The following is a 13,147-nucleotide window of genomic DNA, read 5'->3' as shown; positions in this document are numbered from 1 at the left end:
CAGTCGGGGCGCTACAGCTGGTGCGGTAATTGTGCCAATTTTACGGACGATGATTCCTTGTTGTCCACGAGTGTTGGTTGGGGTTTTCTTTTTTTTTAATTGTGCGCGAGCGGTTGGGCGCTTGGCTCACGCTCGCGCCTTTGGTTCGTGTGGGCGATTTATTTCCCCAACTAAGACCCCAATAAAGTTTCATTTATTGAATTATTAAACGCAAACATAAATCTGTAATAGCAGCTTCCGACGCAGGGAACGGCGGGGGGCTCAGCGTCGCTGTTTGGCATTTGGCTGAACTTGAACGGGGCAAGCCTCCTCGGTGTTTTAGACCCCAAACCCGAATTAAAATTAACTGATTTTAAACCAAAACAAAGCATAAACCCTACTTTTCTCTTTCACGAATGGCCTGTCGCTTCACCTTTCTCTCCTGAATTGCTGCTCGAAGATTAATAACTCTTCGATGCAATCCCTCACGGGGGGGGGGGGAAGTCTTTTCCATCATTTGCCGTGAGTGAGTCTGGCCCGTATTAAACAGGGAGCGCTATTACTCCTGCCGGGGGTTACACCACCCCCCGTTTCCTTCCATCAGAAGCCCACACAACAGCCCCCCTGCCATCCCCCTTCCCCCCCCGTTTTTCTTTCGCCTGCCCCACTGCTTCAAGCCGTGCTGCTACCCAGCCGCCTGATCTAGAGTAGAAGGATTAGAGGTTTATGTCTCCACATTTCCACATGATGATCATTTCCTTTGATTTATTCCATTATCTTTATTGGCTTCCCAGACCAGTGTCATCCAACAACCACTTGAATTTGTCATGTCCTTAACGTCACGAACATCTAGGCACTATTGTAATCAAGCAAACCGGACCGGTTTAATCAGCAGAGTTCAGGCGTGTTAAGTGCAGCCGGACTGCCAGATATTGTTTTACGTTAGGTCTTTGTGCCCTGTTCATGGCTCGGCAATAACACCAGCCAAGGCGTCGCCACTCGGGCGGTGGTTATCAAACGTTTCACTATGAAAGGCCCTCAATCAAGATGTGTGTACCTATGTTGAACTTCTTTCGCACCCTACGTAGCCAACCGTGATAATCAGAGGTGTGGGGGAAAATAAGATCGCTAGTTTGCACACCCTCCCAACCTGGGTTACTAAGGCCACAATACACAGATATCGCTTGACTACACCTCTTAAGTCAATGTGCTGTTAGTGAGGCATTGCTTCAGGCTTCGTATATCCGTGTGTTCCGTGTTCTTCTTTCGTATGGAATTTTCGGGAATTGCAACCGATTACAAATTTGATGTCGAGATTTGACATCGACTGCTGCAGGAGTAGCCACGTGGACTTGTTTCAGATGTCCGGAAAGGCTTTATGCAATTTAGCAAATCTGTGCCGGCGGTGGCATAGAGACGTCCTTGTTTATTGTGAGGTTTTGATTTCTGATGGCCTTGCCGGTACTCCCTCGCACACGCAGCTCCTCGTGGTGCTTGGGGGTTTGTATACATCACAGATACATCCTCGATTTTGTTTTCTGGGTTCGTTGTGGTCCTTGAGATGGGATTTCACGTGACGTTGCTCGTCCGTGCTTGGGACAGTGCTGGCTGGCAGTGAGCAGAAATCCAGGGACTTTCGTTTTTGAGGCTGTTTCGCCGTCGGCTGTACGGGGGTTTCTGGAGTCGGGAGCACGACGACCGTGTGGAGTTCGAGGAAACGTCTCAGGAAGTCGCACTTGGGCCTTGATAGGCCCATCTACACTTAGATGGTGCAAACGTGGCCCTGAAAAGTATCTTTGGTGTTGAAATCCTGATCGGGAGGCCCTTTTCGGGCGTTCGATCGCTCGATTGATGACAATTTGTGACAAGCGCGTAACGGTGGAGACCACGGGAAGCTTTGTCATCTTCACCGAGTTAGTAAGGCATGCTGCAGGCTGTGTAGCATTGTGTTCCGAGTTAGGCATTGCTTCAGGTGGTGTATCAAGCGTTTCGTCACAGTGTAGTGCCGGCATTCCCCACTCGGGAGACAAAGGCCACCCACCCCCTCGTGTGCCGTGTCGGCCTTCATATGTGCCCGCTAACAGCACTTGCCCCAACAGTCTGTTAAGGCCACACGGGGGGATCTTTGGTGCAGAGGATGCGACCCACGGCTTGAGTACAACCGGGCCGGGGTAACGGCGGAGTGAGGTGGGGGGAGGGCCAGCCTCTCGGACGCCAGCAGGTGGAGTCGTCTTATCCAACGCTCCATCCGCTGGACTCTAGCCCACCCTGGGGGGGGGGGGGTCAGGTGGAGCGGTGATGGTGGGTGGGGGGGGGGTCCATTGGGGACCCTGCCCATCCCCTGACCCCCCCACACACCCACCCCCTGACCCCCCCCCCACCCCCTACCCTCGTCACGCCACCGCCACGCCCGCGTGATATTTCGTCGCAGCGCATTGCCTCCCCAGCTCCCCGTGGGAGTTTCCGCAGCAATGGCCAAAAGCCGTTTTATTATAATTCGAAGCCATCGGCCGGCCTGACCCTGGTCTCAACGGCTGTGGCTGAAACCACGGCCGCTATCTCCCCGGCGGACGATTAACAAAAAAAAAGCGCTGTGGCAGTCATTCGGAGCGAGCGTTTTGCGCCCAATTTGGGAAATCGAAATGAGGCCAGCCCGATGTTTGTTTCATGAGGCGGCGGTGATGGTGTTATTTAGCCGCTTTATTGGACCAGATGGATGACGGTGCTGTTCCGCACCCACGAACAGCGACACAAAAAAAAACAATCCGTTGCAGCATTAACGAAAAACGTCCATCCGCGTTACCCCAACTGCACGCCACTGTACTGTATTCCGCAAGTGCATTGCAGTATATGTGTGTGTGTGTGTCTTTAGGTTCGTGCGTGCGAGAGTGATAATGTATGGCGTGGCACAAGCGTCGTGGTGACGTCACCGCCACTTAGTGGCGAATTGCGTTTGTATCGAATGGTAAAAACTGACTTGCGTCCTGCTGTACGTGCTCACGGTATGAGTGCGTGTGTCTCTTCTCGGACTACACTGCACGTGGAGACGGGGCGTCTGCTAGGGCTGAACGATTTGGGGAAAATATCTAATTGCGAATTTTCTGACAGATATTGCGATTTCATTTGCGATGAAATGTTTTAAGTCAAGCTTCAGTTCAATATTCACTGTGTAATAGATTTAAAATACGTGATGGAGCATTACCACGTGACACCATCAAAATATGAACTGCTCTATATATTCTAATGCAAGGATGAGAACTTAACATATATGAATTGCTTCCAACATGTATTTATTAAAATGTTTTCATTGAAATAGAACACTCGAACATAGAACAATTGTTAAGTTAAATAAATAAAGTTATAATAATATACAAATTAAACAATTCCAAAAATAAAGTAATAGGACTTTTAGAATCGCAAAAAATTCGCAGCCTTTGCGATTGTGCTAATCGCATTGCTTCAAATTCCGATTTCGATTTTAAACCGATTAATCATTCAGCCCTAGCGTATATGTAGAATGCGTGGTACAACTGCACCTGCGTAGTATACTGATATAGCTGCTCGCCCCGAGCTCTCAATGCCCTGATAGTGGCATTGTCTTTGTGTTGTCCGCCGTTTGGCGTTGTCCTCTGGTCTAACACTGTTTGACACGAGGCTTTCAACAAAGCTGTCTCTGGTGTGGATCAATCAGTTTCAAAGACTGCATCATCATGTACTACCAGAGCATGTTTATTGTTTGCATGTTCACCACAAGTACGTGTGGTTAATGCAGACATAATTCCTTGCTAAGAATATATCTTAACACATGTTTTATTGCCAGAAAGTTTAATCTATTATATTTTTGGTTCGTTCGAAATTTCGTAACTCGTACCTGATTTAAAACAAAAAATGGGGGGGGGAGAGGGGGTGCGGGATGAATGCTGAACATTGAAGAACACGTGCCACAATATTGACCACGTTTCAATATGGTGTGCATTACATGCACCATCTTGCAGTCCCTCCATACCCCACCTCTGGGTTTCCTGATCAAGCGATGCTTGGGGCGTTACACATTTTAAGAGCGGAAATTACTATTGCTCATTCAGCCAGACTCAAGGTGGCCGAGATGAAAAAAAAACCGCGCACACAAGCGCGATCCTGAGATAAAACGCATACATAAATTATTTTCATTGTCACAGTCGAAACGGCGGCAAGTGACTCCACTGATGACTATCGCCGAAAAAAGAAATTCCCGGATCGTTTATCGGTCCCTTTTTTTCGTGCTTTATTATTTCGTTTAATGTGTTTGTGCTCAATTCGGCAGGAAAAACTTTCATAACCAAAATATTTGCTCTGGTTCGCCGAGTGTTAAATAATTTCGCGGTACAGTCGCATCTCCGTGTCACCACGTGGAACGTTGTCCAGCACCGTGCATGTGACCCGCGCTGGGTCTACCACACACCCACGTTTTTTATTTTGTATTTTCTGGCGACGAAACTTGACTGGTGCATTTAAGTGAGATTAATGAACACAGATGCTTTGCGCTGCATCCCATGCCTGGCCAGATGCTTTACAAATCCAATTGGTGACTTGTGGTGGATACTTTTTTTTTGCTCATAGTTGCTCTGCTACACATTTCATTTGTTTCATTTGCAAAAAAAAATCCCTTTCTTCTCCTCCGCTTGCTTCTTAGTGAGAGGCCTGCATTGGCAAGATTTGTTTTCATATCAATTTTGATGTTGAAAGCTCCAGATTGCACACGCAGGGGTGATTCATTCTTGGTTTATTGAATTGGGTTTTTTGTTTACAAAAATATGTCCAGCTTCGAAAAATATCAGATATATGCATCTGATTTCCCTATCCTGCAAAATTACAGTACTTGACTGTGATTGTGAGGCTTTTGCACAGTGATTTGTATGCATTGGCTGTTTTCCAAAATGCTGACATGGATCTTTTCCACCTTTGTGGTTTTAAAATAAATTCTTAAATTTTGAAAGATTGAAAAGGACCTTCAAATAAGTAATCCAATGATGCATACTGAATCTGTTTACGCATCGAAAATCCCGTCAATAACGTAGTCATTTACAGCCCTATGTCAATCCACTGCTGGATGAAGGCAATATGTTAGCCGGGAATTGAACCCCAGGTGGCTGTGATTCAAAGCGCCACGGGTACGCGAGCAAACCACTTTGCTGCCCGCTCCAGCATGGTGTTGAAATGAACGCAAAGTCGTCGCATAATATGAACTCGTCGATACCTGCGATTGCTGGTTCGATTACTTGAATGCGTTACTCATTAGCCTTCAGCTGATCACAGTCGGCCACAAGCAACAATTTCAATCCGCGCAAGGCCTAAATGCAGCCGCACCTCAAGACGCTTTTGCGAGGTGAATAATTGCAGTCGGGTAGGAGATGAGGGGCGGGGGGAGGGAGTTGGGGAGGAAGAGAGTGGGGGGGGGTCGTTGGCAGTACAGGGAGACATGGGAGAGAGGCGAGAGAGCGGGCAACGTCGCAGGATAACCCGGGACCAACGCACCGGGGCCTGGCACCGACAGCGACGATGAGACCCAGGGACAGCCAGGGTTAGCACCAACAAGCAACCCCACAGCAATCCATTGGGTGGGCAGTGGTGGCTGGGGCCCCCCCGCTCGATGAGTTTCAGGGAAATCGTGGGCTTACGGTCAAGTAAGTGTTGTGGCGTGAGAAATGGTCATCAAAAAAAACACGAAAAACGTTCGTTCATATCGTCTCTTTTTTTTAATGGTGATCTTGAGGAAATGCCGGATGGATGTCCATTTTCTTCAGTTTTGGTAAACGTCGCTTCTTCTTTGAAACTTAGAGCGAGTAACTGCAGGGCTGTGCCTGCGCCGCGTCTGTTTTCATTTCACATGCATTCTCAGTGACCTTTGCTTTGCTCACAAACTGATACAATTCCAACAACCCTATTCCTGTGTACAGAGACGCATTCAATAATCCATTACCGTACTCGCAATCTTCCGGCCAACTCGCATCCCAAGCCGCACCTCCGATGAGCACGGTTGGCTACGTACGGTGCAAAAGAAGTCCAACCTACATACACACAAGCCGACAACGGCTGGTGTATTCAGGCACGCATCGCACCTTTGCACAGCGCATTGTGCTGGCAAGACCTGGTGGAATTGTAGGTCTCGGACCCGTGAGCCTAACACGCTGCTTGCATGCCGTGTCATGAGATTAGCTGTGTTGCAGAGGCTGCACTCAAAACTGCCCCAGGTTTAAACAAAAAGGGGGGGGGGGCAGCACCACCCCTGCCGCTCCCACCGTGTGATGTCGACCGCCTGAAACTGGAACATTCAGTAATGAGGCCCCAGATTTACGTCTCCACACCCCCTCCCCCCCCCCCCCATTTTTTTTTAGTCTACGTCGTTTCGCAAGAATACTCCGTCGCGTTATGAACACCGCTGCCCGATTCGGGTCGCCTCAAGCCCGCGCACAATGTCGCTGGCAGCGTCGTCCGTGCCGTCCATGTCTCGTTATCCGTCGCCTCTCGGCCTTCGCCTCAACCGGCTACCATGCGCGTGGACGACGTTTGTGTCGCGCACAAGTACGCGTGCCGTACTGCAGGGTACGATATATGATTCACGTGCAGTGTTTTGGTGACGTGGAACAATACATTGCTTTGAATTACGTCGTTTTGATATTCATGAACACATCCCCGACGTTAACTGGGGTATTGCCGTACGTATATGCGTTTTAAAAGTCCATGAAAAAAAATCGTGCTTTATAGGTCGATTCTAAAACGATTTCCAAAGCGTCCACGGACGTGTTTATCAGTATTACGTTCGATATGTGGTGGTTACAATGTGTGGTGTATAATTGCACATTTCGTAGTCACCCGTTTAGCGCTGGTTTGTGTCTGCAAGGTTTGAAAAACCTTTTCATTAATATGGCCGGGTTTTCCTATAGGGCAATCCCCTGGTTATTACCGCGGCTTTATCCGTAAAAAAAAACCCATCCGCGCCGTCTGCTTCACAGCCTGGCGTTAATGATCCGTTGCATTTATTTCAATATATTAGAAGGCAAAAGCGTGGTGGCGTCGCCAATTTTTCGTTGCCAAATTTGAAAAATTACTTCATTGGAAATCCACACGGCGACTCGTGAGAAGTGGTGGCAGTTTGGAGGGTCGGCGTGGTGGGGGTTGGAGGTGGGGGGGGTCCATCCAGCAGTGGATTGACCACGGCTGATGCTAACGATGACATGGTAACAACTGCCCTCCCTTACTCGCAGGCTGGGCTAATTTGCGAAACGTTGCCAGTTCGTGGCAGCCTTAAGGACGGCGCGAATACCGAAGATCAATGACAGTGAACATGGTGCAAATTTGAAATGCATCGTCCACGTTCCAAATAAGCTGTTGCTGTTGAGCGCGAATCTCATGTACCCAAAAATGTGGCAGAAGTTGAGGGACCGATGGGGTGTTTGTTTGTTCTTTTTGGCAAAGTAGCATTCATTCATGCCTTGCGCGCCGTGTCGAGCGCATCGCTTTTGACTGTCGTGGTGGCTGGAGGGTGTAACGGACGCCCCCTTTTTTGCGCGGTCCATTCGTGGTGCCAGTTGGAATTTGACGGCCTCGACGGCAGCGGGATATCACGGAAACTGTTGGCTTCACCTTTACGTGAAACTCGTTTAACAGAAATGACACGTTTATTATTATTATTTTAAATAATAATAAACGTGTTTAGCGATAACGCCACAGTGTGTGTTTATGACTGTTAGCTCGATTTACCTGCGAAACCGGTGTGGCAATTTTTTTCACTATTCGATCTATTTTGTATATTTATTTGACATGAATTGTAGTGTTGTTATATGGCCGTATGTCATATGGCCTGCGCACAGTCTCAGTGGCGAGATATTAACTGACTTGCATGGTATACAGGAGCTCGTGGGTTCGATCCTGACCCTGATGCCTATATATTTGGAGTTTGCATGTGTCTCTCTCCGTGATCGCGTGGATTTTTCCTCCGGATCCTCCGGTTTTTCCCTTCACATTTAGGAACGTGCGTTTAGAGTATTTGGTTGCTATACATTTCCACATGATAAGTCACTTTGTTGAGCTATCATTTTTGACGGCCAGGTCGCTTCTGAAAAAGAGCCATATAGATCGGTAGGCCTTAACTTACTGGACATCTGTGAAAATGAGCTTTGTAGCTCATTGGATTCCTCCAGTATAAATACATATCCTGATTCTGAAATAAAAATAGGAGTGTTTACATTGCAGGGCAGTGTCAGAGACGACGGCTTAGGGAGATTCTAGATTTGAAGCTTTCGTGACTGCAAGGATCCATACTCTTTGGTTCTATTCGGTAAAGTCACGTAGGTAAAAAATAAAATAACAAAAATCACGACGTTTCGGCCACAACAGCTTAGGGAGACTTCTATCCAGCAGTGGATCGATCATCGTTTGTGCGGATGCTGATGGTAGCCATGTGTCCATTCAGTGATTTTTTCTGCATCTTTAAGCACATGCGTGGTTTGATTGTAAAAAAAATAACAAAAATATATACAATAAATATAAATTGTATCCCCATTCTGCTATAGGCGCGTCACAAGATGGACGAATCCACTCTCGACCTTCGCAGAGGGAGAATCGTGATCCGTTTTGTTCGGGAACGGCGCGCAGAAGCGGACATCGCAGCAGCTGACTTTGAGATCCCTCGCAATGACCCCGGGTGCTCACAGTCAGAGGGGGGCAGGAATTTTCAACCACCCGCTCTGCGTAGGGGCGTAATGGGCCCACGTGCATTCTTCCCTTCCCGTTATAGGTGGAGTCATTGGGTTATTGTCAAGCCGCATTAATGTCCCTTCAGAATGACGGCGGGGGCACTGTGACCGACTGCACGATACCCATGGCACTGCATCGACAGGTCGAAAACCACCCTTCGAGGAGACGAGAGCCATTGCATGGATGTAGCGGTCTCCTACACCAGCGGACAACTATAGAGTAGCCCCGCAGTGCGAGTGCGGTTACCAACCGTGGGCCTCGTTCGTAACGTCACTGGCCTCTTCGATCGATCGCTGGTAGCGTTTCGGGTGCAGTATTTGCCACGAACACGCACGCACACATCGCCGATCAACTCCCCCCACCGTACGAAAGGAGCCAGAGTTTGAGTTGCTTCCAGATAATTCAGCAGTGAGAGAGGAGGGAGGGGGGGAGGGTGCAACGATAAGAAATAAGAAGCGACGAGAGTTGGGGGGGGGGGAATGTGTGAGAGAGAGGAGTGGGAGAGTGGGGAGATGGCGAGGGAGAGTGGGGAGATGACGAGGGAGAGTGGGGGAGATGGAGAGTGGGGAGATGGCGAGGGAGAGTGGGGGAGATGGAGAGTCGGGGTGATGGCGAGTGAGAGATCGAAGGATGGGGGTGGCGTGAGAGCAACAACAACAAAACGAGGCAGCAATTAGCTTGGGCGACTGTGTGCAGGTCTCCGGTCTCGGAAGATTTCAGTGTCACGAGTGCAAAGATTTGCATAGCGAGGGAGGTCGCTGGTGCTTGCCCCCCTCGCCGCCCCCTTGTCCCACCCCCCGCCCCCCCCTCGCCCCCCGCCCCACCCCCGTCTCCGCCCCCGCCCTACCCCCGTCCCCCGCGTCCCCCCCCCCGTTCCCCCCCGCCCCACCTCCCCCGCGTCCCCCCCCCCGCGTCCCGCACGCCCCACCCCGTCCCCCCCCCATCGCCCCACTCCGCCCCCCCCGTCCCCGGAGGCGCGCCCCTCGTTCTCCGACACGAGGCGAGATGCCCGAAATCGCCGTCATCGCCCCCCGTGGTCTGCCGTGCCCACGGTTTAGAAGGTTTTCACGAAGCCATTAGCCCCGTGGCTGCACCGATGCCCTCGCCCCCCCCTGTTGCACTTTACGACCGAGCCGCGATTGCTCAGTCCTTTTGGCGGGCCAGCACATTTGCGATTCTTGGCGCCTGACCAGTTCCAAATATTTGCGTTCGGTAAATTTTTGTTGTTGTTAGGGAGCGCGTTTCGAGTTGATCGGAGCGAAATAACGAGACTCCTGGCGCGTTTGAATGTTGCCTGCTGCTGTTGCTCCTTCGACGATTGTCATGCGTGTTGAGATTATTATGATTATTTGCCGCATTGTTTAGAGTTGTACGGTAGTTGTTTTTATTCCGAGGAATGATGTTTAGTTCATAAGATGTGCAATGCAGTGCCGTGTAATACAGCATTACGTGGGAGGATCGTGAAAGGTTAGCGGTGGAGTTGGTCGGGGGGGGGGCAATCCAGCAGTGGATTGATCATGATCGATGATGTGTGTGCAGGGTCTCCAGTGGTATGGCGCCCTGCCACTTTGTAACAACATCACAGACGTCCACACGACATAACCACCACGCCACGTCTTTCCGCCTTCACCAATTGACTCCCCAGTAAAATGTACACATTCATTCGATGCACGCTGCACGCGCCCGATGATTTTTAAACACGTCCCACGTGACGCGCTAATCAATGATGCGGTACGATCATCTTTGCCTTACCAATTATAAAAGTGAACACACTGATTTTTTTTGTGTGGTTTGCGTTGTGGGCAATTGATGTTGCGAAGCACAATTTGCTTTTTATATATTAAACAGAAAAATTACAAAAAAATATTTGGTACTCTGTACAATGTTTTCTCCCCAACGTTAATATGGTCGTTAAGATTCAGATTGAAACAGTTTCGCAAGTTGAGGTACATATCTTCCCAGCGATATTTTACCATTCCCCTTAATCAGCGCGCGGTTTAGCGTTGGCGACTGCTGTATTTTACTTATCCACGCTTGCCCCGCACATCAATTGTTTATTTGACAGTCTATTGTTTTGGAAACTGGAGTTCGGGTTTGTCTCACGTCGGAGTACCATTGAGCAGGTAAGATGCATTTATAGGTAACGCAATTATTTGAATAAGTAAATGTATAAAATCACGACGCACTGAAATATAAATGGTTTTCGCATGGCATCTCGTTTAACGAGGGGTGCCTGCTGCGGTCTAAAAACCCCCGTCTTGTGGTGAACACGTGAATGAAGATGTATTATGATTATTAATTACGTTTTATCAGTCGGGCCGCGTATGGGAGTTTTTCAAATAGCAGACTCATAACCGAGATCTCGCCCCGTAATTAGACTAGAGACAAAGATCCCCCGTGTAGCCTTACCGAACGATTGGGACAAGTGCCGTTAGCGAGCACCCGTTGAAGACCAACACGGTACAAAAAGGTGGATGATGAGCACCACGCCCTGCCGCCTTTGTCTCCCCCAGTGGCGATGTTTACACACCGCACCACGTGGCTCATTTGAGGCTGAATCCACCTAGAGGAGGAGGCCCAGGGCCGGTTTCAGATAAATCGTGAATGGTGTTGGCCGCAAGTGGGAATCGAACTCGGGTGGCCAGGTTCGTAGAGCAGGGCGCTAACCACTGCCTAAACCGCTCCCCGGACGCACAAAGGCAACGATCCCCCATATAACCTGAACGTACTGCTGCGGGGAGTGCTTTTAGCCAGCACCTTTTGAAGGTCGGCACGGCACACGAGGGGGTGGCTGGCCAGCAGCACCACACCCGGTCGCCTTTTTCTCCCCCAGTGGCGCGATGTTTACACACCACACCAGATACTCATTTGAGGTTGACTCGACCTAGGGGAGGCTTAGAACCGGTTCAGATACTCGTCACCGGTGTTGGCTGTTGAGTGGCAATCGAAATCGGATCGCCGGGTTTGTAGAGCAGCGCGCTACCGCTCCCCACACGGTGCCGGATGACTCCAGCAGCACAAGTAGCTACATGTGTAGTAGCTACTTGTGTAGTAGCTACATGTGTAGTAGCTACGGGCCCCGCACTTTCAAGAGCCCTGCGCTAAATGCAGTCAAGCTATCAATTCCGGTTCAGTGATTCTGCACTTGCTCTATTACTATAGTACTATACCGCCTTCAGCTTTTATGAACGACTGCGTGTTTAAGGTTAGCGGTTTGTCGTATTATCTGGCTGTATAGAAAATGAAGAAATACAATTACTTGACTATGCAAGTAAAAAAAGTTGTGTTTTAATATTTACGTGTTTTAAAAAAAAAATTGGGCCCCTTTATAACATATGCTACAGGCCCCGCACTAGCTTAATCCGGCACTGTCCCCACAAAGACAAATATCCCCCCAGGTAGCTTTAACAGACTGCTGGGGCAAGTGCTCCCCATGCACACTTATGCTGCACACCAGCTACTAATGATGCCTGCGTCATCCACGTCACGCCGCATTGATGTTGGGCGGGGGGGGGGGAATTTTCAGCTCTGCAAATTAAACGTCACGGATTTTTTACCCCCTTCTTCCCTCTGTGGTTCTAAATAATTGTATTATACTCCCCCCCCATCCTCCGCTCACACTTAGCGCGGAGGGAGAGCAAAGCTGTGCGCCGTCACATTAGCGACGGCACGGCATTCTGATCTCATTCCGAGCACCCACGCTGCCCTTTCCTTGGGTCCCGTTTTGCGATGCTAATGGCGTGACTGGTGACAGCACCTCCGTGCGGCAGGCTGAACCTTGTGTGACTTCGTGCGGGCAAATGGAAATGTGGCCTTTCTCGCATTTTAATATATGTTTTTTTAGATATACAAGTTTTTTTTTGGGGTATGTGTGTGTTGTTGTTATTGTTGTCGTCGTTATCAAAGACATTTCATTTGTCCGTGTACATCCCAGGTTTTCAAGACTCCCCAGTCCTCGCGTGCCCCACGACCACGCGACGTTTTTTTCCGCGTTCGCCAATTGAATCCACATTCAAAATATAAGTTCACTTCGTTCCGCGCCGAACGCGCCCGATGATTGTTAAACACGTCCCACGCGAAGCCCGGTGCAATTGATGCTTGTTTCCGTTAATCCGAGCCGATTCAAATGAAGATTGCGATCTCAGTGTGCGTCCACGTGGCCCGCGTGCCTGTGTGTATGCGCGCACGTGGAGCACTTGGTGTGCGCACGTGTTCCACGTGAGGCAGACAGCGTTGATTACACTGTAACAATTTTTTTTGTTCCTGGGTAGTAAGTGTTATTTCCGAATTGCTTATGCTACAAAAGTACACAAAATGGCTATTATTCCCCACAAACTTTTATTTTGTGACCTGGAACATTCTCGAACTTCCCAGTAATATAAATAGTATAAATACAGGGGGCTTAAGCCCACCACTTCAGTTTAGTTCCAGC

Source organism: Petromyzon marinus, chromosome 44 (genome assembly GCF_048934315.1).
Source record: "Petromyzon marinus isolate PM22_M1 ecotype Great Lakes invasive population chromosome 44, UKy_Petmar_22M1.pri1.0, whole genome shotgun sequence".
In the NCBI taxonomy this organism is placed as follows: Eukaryota; Metazoa; Chordata; class Hyperoartia; order Petromyzontiformes; family Petromyzontidae; genus Petromyzon; species Petromyzon marinus.
The sequence above is the reverse complement of the archived record's forward strand: the minus strand, read 5'-3'. Positions refer to the sequence as shown.